Source organism: Rousettus aegyptiacus, unplaced genomic scaffold (genome assembly GCF_014176215.1).
Source record: "Rousettus aegyptiacus isolate mRouAeg1 unplaced genomic scaffold, mRouAeg1.p scaffold_m13_p_6, whole genome shotgun sequence".
Lineage (NCBI taxonomy): Eukaryota > Metazoa > Chordata > Mammalia > Chiroptera > Pteropodidae > Rousettus > Rousettus aegyptiacus.
Window position 1 is genome coordinate 2848503 of NW_023416309.1, and position 12611 is coordinate 2861113.

Consider the following 12611-nt stretch of genomic DNA (forward strand, 5'->3'; position numbering starts at 1 on the left):
ACTGGGGTGCCAAGGAAGGAGGGCAGCTGAGGATCCCAGGCCAGTGAGAGGCTACCCTACCTACTTCTGAACCAAAGCCACCACATGAAAGCTACCTGCTCTCCCAGCCCAGCCAGCCCTCCCTCACACCACCAGGCCCCCCTCTCTGCCCTCCTCTTCCATAATGGGGTTGCCTATAGGACTGGCCTAGGCCTCACAGAACCCAGCAAGTGGTTATGTAAAAAACAGGGTTGCAAAACAAAACTTACAGTATAATCCAATTTTAGAAGTAAATATATATACATATAAAATACCCGTATAAACTTTCATGAGAAACATCCCACTATTTGGATAGTGGGAGGATGGGCAATGTTTATCTTCTTTTTTGTGCCTGCTTAAAAAAAAAAAAGAGTTCCACTTGGAAGATGCACCATTTTTGTGATCAGAAACATGAGACACTCAAGAGAGAAAACATTCTTTTTTAAAACAAGTAATGAGCCACAGACCCCAGTGGGCCAATGCTGGGGTTAAGAGACCTCCAAGAAATCCCCCCTGACCTCCCCATTCCTTCCTGTAGGCCACATTCTTCCCTCAGGGAACCATACCGCTCAACGTTCCCTCCCTTTGCCATCCACTTAGAAGCCCCCCACTCCGGCCTCCCACCAGTGAGGCATGGTAGTGGATAAACAGGGCTGAGGAACAGCCTGGGGTCTCCAGGCATCAATGGCCTGCCCCCAGGCTGTAGCACTCCGGGCCCATGGGCCCACAAAAAATGGAAGGTCCCCCTTCCTCCCCAGGCTTACTGCAAAGCAACTACACTGAACTTCCATGCCGGCCAAGTGGCCTTGGTAGAGAACAACCCAGAAAACTCCACAGCAACAAATGGGCTCTGTGAGAGAGGACTGGCTGCATAGTGCACACAGTCTGTCAGGCTCTCAGGGACCCTCAGAGAGGAGGGACCCTGCCCACCTCCACAGTTTCTTGTGGAAGCCACCTCCCTGCTCAGGCATATTTCCTCTCCTAGCAGACCTTTCCAGAGCTCGGGCTGGAGCCCAGGATGTGGGTGCAGGAAGGGGATTCAGAGCCTGCAGGCTAGGCTGGCAGCCTTACCTCTGATGTCCCTCTGCAAGACCCAGGGTAACAGCATCTGCTTGGGAAGACCAGAAGGAGCAGTGGAGACACCTCTGTAAGAGGAGAAGGGAGAACTCAGTCCTGGGGTAGCCTGGGCATCCTGTCCCAGAGCTGGTTCAGTTGGAAGGGCCATGCCCAGAACACTCCTGGGACCTGCCCTAAAGCCCTGAAAAATGACACTGGGCCTCGTGTCTGAGTGCCTTATCTACCACCTTTCTACCCACCCCCTTTTACCCAAGAGGGGCCAGAACCCTGAGGCAATTGACTTTCCTGAGGTTTAAGGGAAGGCTGGCTCTTTCCAGAGTGGGACTGCAGCTAAAGTGGGCCCACTGAAAGGTACCTGAAACCCTGTAATTGAGAGTCAGAAGTAGCCTGAGGACCTGAAGGTATGAAAGGCTCCTGGCCTGGAGGTCAGCAAGCCCAGCTCATGTCCTACTCAAAGGGGGCCAGCCCTGGTTTTGGCTAGGTCTCACCAACAGCCAAGGAGGGCTTCCAAAAAAGTTGTTTTGAGGAAGCCACACACACAACATATACTCATACATATGTGTGTACACACACAAAAACATGCATGCAAACACATCTGCACACAGAGAGAGACATGGATGCACATGCGCACACACAAATATACTTGCAGATGTACAGGCATGCTTTGACCAGAGGAATTCCTCTTTTCTCTTCTATATCAGATTTTGATGGTTGAAGCCAAAAAAGTCATCATTTGTGGAATGAAAAAGCCAGCAGGTTGACCCCTCCAGGGCTGGATTGTGACTGAAATGGTGACTGTCTCTCTCCTGTGCCGCCGAAAGAGGATTCCTCCCTTCTGCACTGGGCACCCAGGTTGGGAGATAGCCAGACCTGTGCTTGAACTCTGCTAATCATGTATACTGGACAAGCTCCCTAACTTCCCTAGGCTTCAATTTTCTCACTAAAACCAAAGAAGGCTTTTTATTCCTCAGGGCTGTTCCAGGATGACAGAAGAAAATGTACCCATGCACCTCAGAGGTCTTAAGCCCAGGGCAGTTTGGGTTTACACAGTGACTCCTTGAAGAGCCAGACTTAGCCTTCTGCAGGCCAGGAATCTGCATTCTGATATGTTCCTCAAATGATTTTTAGAGTCTGAAAAATTGGAAAATGCTGATGGAAGGAGAAACCCAGAGGGGCTGTGACTAGCCTACAGTCCCCAGGGAGGGTGTCCAGAGCCCCAGCTTGCAGACAGTGCACTGTGGCCAGGATGAGCAGAGCTTTCCAATGCTAAGGGGGAAACTAAGAGAAGCAAGGACCACAATCTATCTTACCCCTAGGGCCTGCCCTAGGCCTGCTGCACTCCACACTCACATACACACAGTGTTTGTCATCACACCCACGTGGGCCACACATGGGATGGGGCCCTCAAGCTCAGGAACTCCCACCAACATTTCTTCTGGACCCCCTTTCTGTGGAAGGTAAAGCTGAGAGGGCCCCTGGATATAGGGTCTAAGCCCACTGAACCTCAGCCAGGAGAAACTGTGGGGAGAGATGAACACATCCCTAATATTTGGGTGAGATTGTAACAGAGATTCCTATTCTTTCAGTCATTTGGACAAGGGATCCTAGAATCCCAGGTACTAGGACTATGAATCTAGAGGGAAGGCATGAGCTCTGGGTGGCCCCTTGAGTTCTTCATCCCATGAAGAGGAAAGATTGAGAAAAATAGTTTGGGGCTCAGAACAGGAGTGCTAGTTGCCAGCGCACGTGGGTGGCACCGTGTATAAATGTATCTGAGGCCTCATATTTTGACTCAGGATACCCAGTGGTAGCACAGCATACCTAGAGGTATAGTACAGTAGGTGGCATCAGACAGAGAGGGAGGACAGGCAAGGGAAAGGGGGAAGAAAGGAAGGGAAGGTCAGGAGGGCAGGCAGGGCAGGGACTTAATTGGTGTGTTAAAAAGCAGTGGCCACTGAATACAATGTGACATCCTGGATGGGATTCTGGAACAGAAAGGACATCAAAGGGAAACCTGGAAAACAGTAAAATGTGTAGTTGAGTTAGCATTGTACCAATGTTAATTTCTGAATCAGATTAAGTAGACCATGGTTTTATGCTGGGTGAAAGTATATGAGAACTCTCTGGAATATCTTTGCAACTCCTATAAATTTAATATTATCTCAAAGATTAAAAGTTTAAATTTAAAAAAAAAAAAAAAGGCAGTGGCCACAGCAGAAAGAGCATCTTTGGGAGTCAAAAGCCTCTCGCATTCCATGTCACAGCTGGCACACATGGTCCACAGTGCTGGGCAATCTGAGGTCCATAAATGGAACAGCTGCCTAGGAGAAAACTGAGCTTTTAGGGTCTTGTGGCAGTGCAGCTGGCCATCTTTACACACCAGCTACTTTACCCCTCTTACTGTACTTCTTATGCCAAGGTCTGGGCCAAAAATATGCAGAGGGGTCTGAGATATGGAAGGCACCTCAAAGAACACCCACTCTCTGTTTTTCCAGCGCCCGCTGACTTGCACACAGTAGATGCTACATGAGTGCTAAGACGATGAAGGCAAGGACAAAGGGTCAGCCTTTACCCTACTTATGACGCCTACTAAAATGGAATGTGGGGAAGCCATACTGAGCCCAACCTGGACTTACTATGGGTGCAGGAATTAGGGACCACTGCAGGATGCTGGGCCCCAAGAGCATAAGTGGAGCATGGCCAAGGCAGAAGACTTCAGTTGGGTAAACAATTGAGGCCAGTATGGAGATGCTGTAGGAGGCTCCACTCCTGACAAGAAACTAAAAGAAAATGCTTTCTTTGCCCCAGCCTTGGTTCTCAAGGTCCAAGGTAAGGCAAGTTATGCTGAAACGGTCAGCACAGGCATTGTCTACCTGGGACACACAGTCACTCCCAGGCACAGTGACTGCTTTAGGGATCTAGGAGGAACCCACTGGGGTGGCAGCCCCTCTAAGATTCTCTAGCCCTGAACAAGTTTATCCACCCTGCTAGACCTCCATCTTTCCCAGGCCTCCTGGTTCCCTCTCATTGACCAGACCCTGAGTCCTAAGCCCCTCCCCTGAGTGTCCACCAAGTGACACCTCAGACTGAGCTTGTCCAACCTGAGTAAATCTAAGTCAAAACTCTTGTCACTACAATACAAAGGGATGTGAGCCTTGGCCACACAGTCCTGGGCTCCTGCCCCTCATCTGCAATATGCCTTTGGGCAAGATGTCATGATCTGTCAATCCACTGTCTCCCCATCATCAGATTTGTACAACCATAGGAGCCTGTGCACCAGGGACCAGGAAGGAAGACAAGATGATGCATGTAAATGTCCTTCCTGCCTCCTGCCAACTCCAAAACATAAGCCTGACCAGGAAAACCTGGTCTAGGCCACACTGATTAGTAGCAAATCACCATTACTGTTGTTGATGTATATAATAACATACTATCTCATGGCCCTTTAAAAATGATCTGTTTTCCCTCAAGCAACAAAACCTGACTGCCTACATACCCTGGGCCTCCTTGCCCTCAAGTGTCTCCTGGGCTGGAGAGGCAGAAACCCATGGAAAAGTGATCCTCCATTGGTGTCATAGTCAGTCTGGAGGAAAACCATGAGGCCTGGGGAAAAGCCATGCCATATCTTGAATGTGCCAAACAACAAACTTGAGCCCAGTGAGCCCTGGGTTGCTGGCCTGAGTACTCTGCCACCACTGAAATGTGTATGTCTCTGAACAGGTCACTTCTTTGTCTGGGCATTACTTCTGTCATCTTTATAGATGGGGTTGAATTGAAAGATGTCAGATGGTCTACATTCTAACCCTTGAGTTAAAGCAATTAAATTTAATAAAACTGAGTTGGGCCTCAGTCTCCACCTCTGTTAAATGGGCATATAAATAGCTCCTACCTACTTGGGATAAAGAGGAAACAGGTAACAAATGTAAAAGATTGGGAGGAGTCAGGTGACTTCTGGCACCCAATAAACACTGGCCTTAAGTTATTCTTATGGTTGTGGGTCTTGCTGCCATTCTTGCCATTGGTCTTGTTTTTACTTATTTCTACCAAGATCTGCTGACTCTTCTCTCAGGTGTAATATATGCTCACAGCAAGAGAGCTGGAGATTAGAAAGAATTTCCTCATTTCCAAATGAAAAAGACACTTCTGGCCACATCAAAAGTAAGCATATTCATCTACAATATTTATGATACTCCTCTCAAAAGTTCAAGGCAAACATAGTCCCTCTTTTGTTCAAGATATAGTTCTATATATAAAAACTGTTTCAACAAAAACCTAAGACACAAGATCATTATTAACCTACACTTGATCTTGGCCAAAAGGCCAAGAAGCAATGGGTCATTATCAATCTGTAAATGCTGCATTCCACAGCTTATCTGGTCTACAACAAGAGGATATTACTTTACCTCTCTGAACTTAGATTTTTAATCTAGAAATGGGGATGATAATACTTAATTTACTGTGTTTGTTGATGAAAGGCAAATATACTTAGTATGGTGCCCAGCATATTGCAACTGTGCTGAAACAAATTGAATGCTAAAAACACATTAGTGCTGTAGACCCTAAGAAAGAAATTATCTACTGAGAAGGGCTCCTGGTAGCTAACTGGGCTCAAATTCAAAAGCAGAGTCTAGCAGCCACTTCTAAACAGGGGACTCACGCAAAACTATTTCAGAGAGAAGCCTGCAGTGAACTGCCTACCTGCACTATGTTACTGCCATCAGAGCCAAAACTTATAAAGGAGTTCCTAGAATTGTATTGCAACCAATAGGACAGTGGGTTTTCCTGTCCAATCAGAGCTGTGCAGCTATAGCTCTGCAGCATCTTTACTGACCAAACAGAGTGGCTCTGTTCTGACCAATCAGGACAGTGCCTTTTGGACCAATCGAAGTATGAGGATTGGAGTCTTCATCTGCATGAGGACAGACCAATAAGGGACCAAAGGTGGGGACTTCTTTCGATATAAGTTGGCTTCCCTTGGGCTCAGAGAGTGCCCGTTCCTTTTCCATTGAAGGCTATGTTTCCTTGGCTGGAGCTGAAACACTGAAGATGAAACACCAAAGACATCTTACCAGACCAGTGTAGAGAAGAGTAGGTAGAGCAGACCAGACCAGACAACTGCAGTGATGACCAGAGCAGAGCATAGTAGAGCTGTCCAGCCAGAGAGGGGCCTGGTCCCAGGACTGCCCAGTTATGCTGTTTCATAATTGGGCTGTAACACTACTGAGCTGTTCCAAAGATAATGCTGTATCACAATTGAGCTGTTTGCATTGAATAAAGTTTCCTTCTTTGCTGCACCTCAAGTTGGGGATTTCTGTTGGCATTGAATTAGTTGACAATATGGAGAGGTGAGATGTGTGGTAAACAGACACAGGTCCAGGCAGAACTGAGAACTGAGATCCATGAATGAAGAGGGACCCTCCCCACTGCTCCTGCAAGAAAACTTAGGAAGCGAAAGAGTATCTCCCTCCACCTGTGGCCAGTCAGGTCCATGTCCAACCAGAGGCCAGTCTTCTCATGCCCAGACCTCCACACTACCTGCTTGGTGTGGCCAGGAAAAGGAGGAAGGGTGTCAGAAATCTCTTGAAGAGGCAGCATGGAGGTCCACCGAGAGACATCTAACTCTTCTCCTTTGTGTTGTTCAGAAACAGATACTCCTGGTGGAGAAACCAGGAATTGTTGGCAGTGTACTGAAGACATTGTACCTGCTAGGTCCCTCCTGTATGTTGACCTTGGCTATGAAGAAGCAGGCCCCAAGAAGTCCCCTCTACCTATGGGTACCCTGCATATCGCTACCAAGGAATTCTCGACCACCCAAGGCTACAGAGGGAGGAATAAAGTAGGAAGGCTCTGTCAGCTGTTCCCTCACAGTTTATGAGCTATGGTGGGAAGAGACCACCCACACAAAGCCAGACATTCAAGGAGCGGCCCAGGCATCAGGGCCCTGGAACCCATACACACCTCCAGCAACACCTCTGCCCAAAGCCTATACAGGAGCAGTGGAGCCTGAGGCAAGGACACAGGCTTGTCTCACAGTTCTGGCCTTAGACAAGAGCTCACGTTGCCTGCTCAGTGAATGAAATGCCATGGCTTTAACAGGGCTCTTTTCACTCACTGAGGACCAAAGAGGGCCATGACCTACCTGCATCCATATTCATTGCAGCACTATTTACAATAGCCAAAAGCTGGAAGCAACCCAAGTGTCCATCAAGGGATGAATGGATGAACAAAATGTGATATGGGATATTATTAAGCCTTAAGAAGAAAGGAAATGCAAAATTTTAGAAGACAATTTGGAAGTTTCTTACAAAACTAAATATACTCTCACCATATCATCCAGCAATTGCAGTCCCTAGTATTTATCCAAAGGAGTTAAAAATTTACGTCCACACAAAAACCTATGCCTGAATGTTTATAGCAACCAAGATGTCCTTCAAGACATAAGTGGATAAATAAACTGTGTCTATCCAGGCAACGAAATATTATCCAGTGCTTTAAAAAGAGATAGAGAGAGAGCTATTAAGCCATGAAACATCATGGAGGAAACTTAAATGCACAAGTGAAAGAAACTAATCTGAAAAAGCTACATACTGTATGATTCCAACTACCTGACATTCTGGGAGAGACAAAACTATAAAGACAATAAAAAGATCAGTGGTTGCCATGGTGGCATGGGGGCGGGGGGGTGAATAAGAAAAGCACAAAGGATTTTGGGGGCTGTAAAAGTACTCTGTCTGGTAATATAAGGACAATATAATGGTCGATATATTTGTCAAAACCGATAGATTATACAGCACAAAGAATGAACCATAATGTAAATTATGGATTTAGGGTAGTTAAAATGTGTCAGTGTAGGTTCATCAGTTGTAACAAATGTACCATTCTGGTGGGGAATGTCGGTATGGGGAAGGCTGTGCGTGTGTGGGGCAGGGGCATATGGAAATTCTATCTTCTTCTCAACTTTTGCTGTGTACCTAAAACTACTCTAAAAAATAAAGTCTATTAAAATACAAACAAAAAATACTCATAACATACATATAAAAGAAGCTTATGTCATTAATATACAAAATGCTTTAACAAAACAATAAGAAAAAAGAAGTATCCAATGAAATCAGTAAATAGATATAAACAGGAAAATCATGCACAGATTCAAATGGCCAGTAAATATACCAAGATTATCAAACAGGAATTACCACCCAGGCAGTTTGGCTAAACACAACCTTTCTCATAGTGAAAGAATTGCAAATCAAAATAAATAAAAATATTAAGATGCCATTTTTTCACTTATATAATCAGACAAAATATTAAAGTTTGTTACCACTCAAATATTGGCATGTATTATTAGTACAATTTTTTTGGAGAGCAATTTGCCAGTATCCACCAACATTTTATGTGACCATCTGTTTAAAACATTATTCTACAAATATTTTCGCACATATATACAAAACTATATATACAAGGGTATTTATTTTTTCATGATTTTTATAACAGCAAAAAAATATAGGAAATAACACAGAGGTCAGCAGAAGACCACAAGTTTAATTTTTTTTTAAAGTACTATGTAATACAATATACCCATCAGAAAGAAAGAGGTAGAATCTATATATGGCAATAATATCTGCAAGATATATTAGTTTTTAAAAATAAATACAGACTTAGTATCTAAGTTGGTCTCATTTGTACAGAATATTTAGATGTCAGAGCTGTGATTACAGAGGAAATTTCCTGGAGGACCAATAGAAATTACAGTGGTAAGCGTGAGAACTGCAAACAGGAGAGGCAAATCTTCACGATATACTTAACACTTAACACTATTTGAAATTCTTATCATGAATACGTACAATGTTTAAAAAAAAAAAAGCAAAGGTCTGTACTGTTTGAAATTCTTCACATAAATATGTATTCCTTTCATTTATAAAAAGACATAAAGCCAGGCCTAATGTCACAGAGCCTGAAGCTTAAGTTCCCATTTCTTCATTTCATGGTCATAAAATAGTGCAAGTTACTTGACCTCTCTGAATCTCAGCTGTCACTGTGAAGTGGGGCTAATCGTGAGAAGCAAAGAAGATAACATATGCAAAACATCACTGCTTCTGCCATTTGTTTAACGTCAGAATGTGGCAGCCAATATTATCATTGCCTTCATTCATTGACTGACTCTGAAAAGCTGATATTTTTCAATTAGTTAATTGTGTATAACGATAACCTCTTCTGGCAGATTGTACGTTTCTTCCTTACTATGAAAGCATGATGTCTGAGGCACAGCAGCCATATTGTGACCATGAAGACACCCCGAAGATGGCAGAGCAAAATTATGGAAAGAATCTGAATCCTTGATGTCTTCACTGAGCAAGTGAGCCTACTCTAGAAGGCTGACCTCCTAAAATTCTTCAGTGAAATTAAACATTCTAATTGTTTAGAAATGTTTTTGGTTCATTATTCACTAACATGCAGCCAAAAAGGGAAATACCACTTCAGAGAGGCCTTGTGGGCATGGAGTGCAGGTCCTGAACACCGCCATGCCCTCTCCCCAGACAAAGGAAGAGAAGCCCACCCCATTGCAGGCTCCACTCCTTCAGTTCCATGCACAACCCACAGCCACTCGTCAGTTGTAAGGCTCTTCCCAGTGCTTCTGCCTGACTTGCTGTCAGGAACAGGCTCTCCCTTCAGCCTCACTCTTGGCTGCCATCACACCACTGGCACATCCTGCTGGCCTTGTACACCAGATGGAGCTGGTGGAGATCATTCCAGGCCAGGAATGATAGTTGGAAAGACCCTCGGAATTGGCCCCCACTACAGGCAACTTTCAGCCTCCCTCCCTCTGTGACAGTCAACTCTACCTCAGACCCCCTCCTCAGCCCACTGAATTCCCCACTTCCTCCCTGTGGTCTCTTCTGCCAGACGGCTGGTCCCACGGAAGGGGAGGCTCAGTGCTGGCTGTCCACACTTGCTCTCTGCATGGCCCAGAAAGAGAACTCTTTTGAGGTGGGACCACCAAGAGTTAGAGGCTCTAGATAAATTTAAAAACAAAGGCAAGCCAAAGAAGGGTTACAAAAGCACACCCAGTCAAGTCCAACGACAAAGTCTCCTACATCCAACACCCTCACATCTGGGGGCAAAGGTGTAAGTAAATGAGGCTGTCTTCCTCACCAAAAGCCTATGATGCCGCCCGCCTATACTTCACTCCCTCTACCTCCCCATCTCCTGAATCTTCAGACCAGCAAGGCGCAGGAACACGACCTCCAGGCACTGCCATTCCCCACCCTGCCTGGCGTCGAACGGCAACACCTGCCCCTACTCTGCTCTCCAGAATGAGACCCATGGGAGCTCGCTGGAGGCTCTCCTGGCTGGGGCACAGTGCCCCTAGATGCCGCTGAAGGACAGCGCCGCGGCCACTTGGGGGCGTCCAGGCTCCTCCCACGGGCTGGGCTGCTCAGTGACCTGCCCCTCCACGCAGTGTGTCCTGCCACCTGAGACCAATGCCGCAGCAGACTCACCCCGCCAGCCCCCTAGTGCAGCTCAGCAGCCTCAGTGGTGGGGATGTGGGGTGGAAGGAGGAAAAGAGGCCTCTTTGCTCCCAGCCCTGATTCCATAACCACAGGGGACTTAATGGCCCTAAGACCCTGGGAGAGAAGGAGGAGGCCAGGCACTGGGCGCAAAATTTAAGAGGCAGGCAAAAAACTCAGTGATCAAGATAAATATTGCCATACAATATTTTTAAAGGAAAATTAATGCAAAAAATAAATGACAAAATATCAAAAATTCAAATAAAGCCAGGATCCAACTTCCCCACCCCATCCTGCCCCCACCCCAATCGTCCTATGCTTCAGCAAGACTCAGGCAGTGCTACTAGCACCTCCAGTAGTGTCCAGCTGTGTCACAGCTCTCCTGGGACCCCAGCCCTACTTCCCTTTCCCCAGCTCAGTGGTATGACCAGGAGGAGACTGTGGGCTGTGCTCAGGGGATGCAACAGAGGACTGCTTCAAGAGAGAAGAAAGTTCAGGAGTTAGAATCCTTGCAAGAAACCCTTTCCCCTCTCCTTGAATTCCCCCAACTCTGAAGGGAAAGAAAAGCAAACCAGAGAGTCTTCCTCAAGAGCCGAAGGCTGGGCTGATAAAAGCCACAAAGCTTCTTAGTCACCACCTTCCAAAACTCTTGACTGGTAAAATGAGAAGTGACCAAAGGCAGGTCGAAGCACAAGGCTAAGGGTAAGGGACCCAGTGAGCCTGGGGTGAGGGGACAATTCAACTCCTCCCCAGCTGGGCTCCAACACTTCAAGAAAATTCCAGCTCCAACAAAGGCACCCTACTTGGTCCTTGCTCAGGCCTTCTCAGTGGGCACCTTCTCAGGTGTCCATTCAGTGCAAAGACAAAAGTCTTCTCCCCCTGAACCCAGTCCTGACTCCCAGATACGAGTCCAGTCCCGCATAGGATAGAGGCACAGAGATGGAATATCTCAGTGTGTCTCCACTGAGGCCCAGGCCTTGCCCCAACCTAATTACAAACAAAGCAAGAAGATTCTGAAAACATAAAAGAGGTGGTCCACCTAAAGCTAGAAGATGGGCAACACCCACTGGTGCCCCTCAGGTGATCTAGCCAGCCAGGCCCCAAAAAGGGACACCCAAACTGAGGATTGATGGGGTGTCCTTCCAGCCTGACCAAAGTCTCTCCACTCACCCAGCAGGACTATTGACAAACGTTTTCCTTTGGGGGCAAAGGTGATAGAAATCTAGCAAAGCAATCCCAGGGTGCCCGGGGAGGCCTCCTTCTCTAGGGAGATGCTCAAAAGCTATCTCGAGCTTAGATATCTTAGTTTTCATCCAAAGAGAGAAAGGACAGCTGGGGAGGAAGGCCTAGATTTGAGAAAATCAGGACTACAAAGAGCCAGACCCAGCCATGACTGTGGGAGAAATGGCACAGACCACAGGAAGAGAGAGACTGCTGTTGGAGCAGGAGGGATAAAGCAAGGCAGACCCCTGGCATAAGGGAAAGGAAGAAGAGCAAGGACAGTGGTATGGTGGGGAGACAGAAGGTTTCTGGGGGGCAAAGAGGACATGAGACAGAAAAGAAGAAAATGAGGAAAACTAAGATCAAAGAGAAATAGGGGTAGGGGAGAAAGAGCACCAATGGCAGTGGGTGCAAGACCAGCAGAACCTCCTCACTCGTCCCTGGCTGGATACCCATGGAGACGCTGCACTCCCATGGCCATGTTTGTAAGATGCTGAGAAAGCACCCATGTCTTTTCACAGGAAAGAAGCTGGAAAATGAAAAGTTCCAGGCCAGACAGATTGGGTGAGGAGTATATGGCTAAAAAGCACACAACTTAATGTTGAACATACTCACCAGCCCCAAACTCCACATTCCTACAATTCCCACATTCTTTCCTTTAAAATGGGGCTGTAAAAAAAAAAATGAATTTTAAGACATCCATTTGGGAGTACATCTTTCGAGGTCCAGGCCTGCCTCTGCTGAGCCATCCTGGGCTTGAAGGAAGAGAAATGAGTCCAGGAGACTCACTGC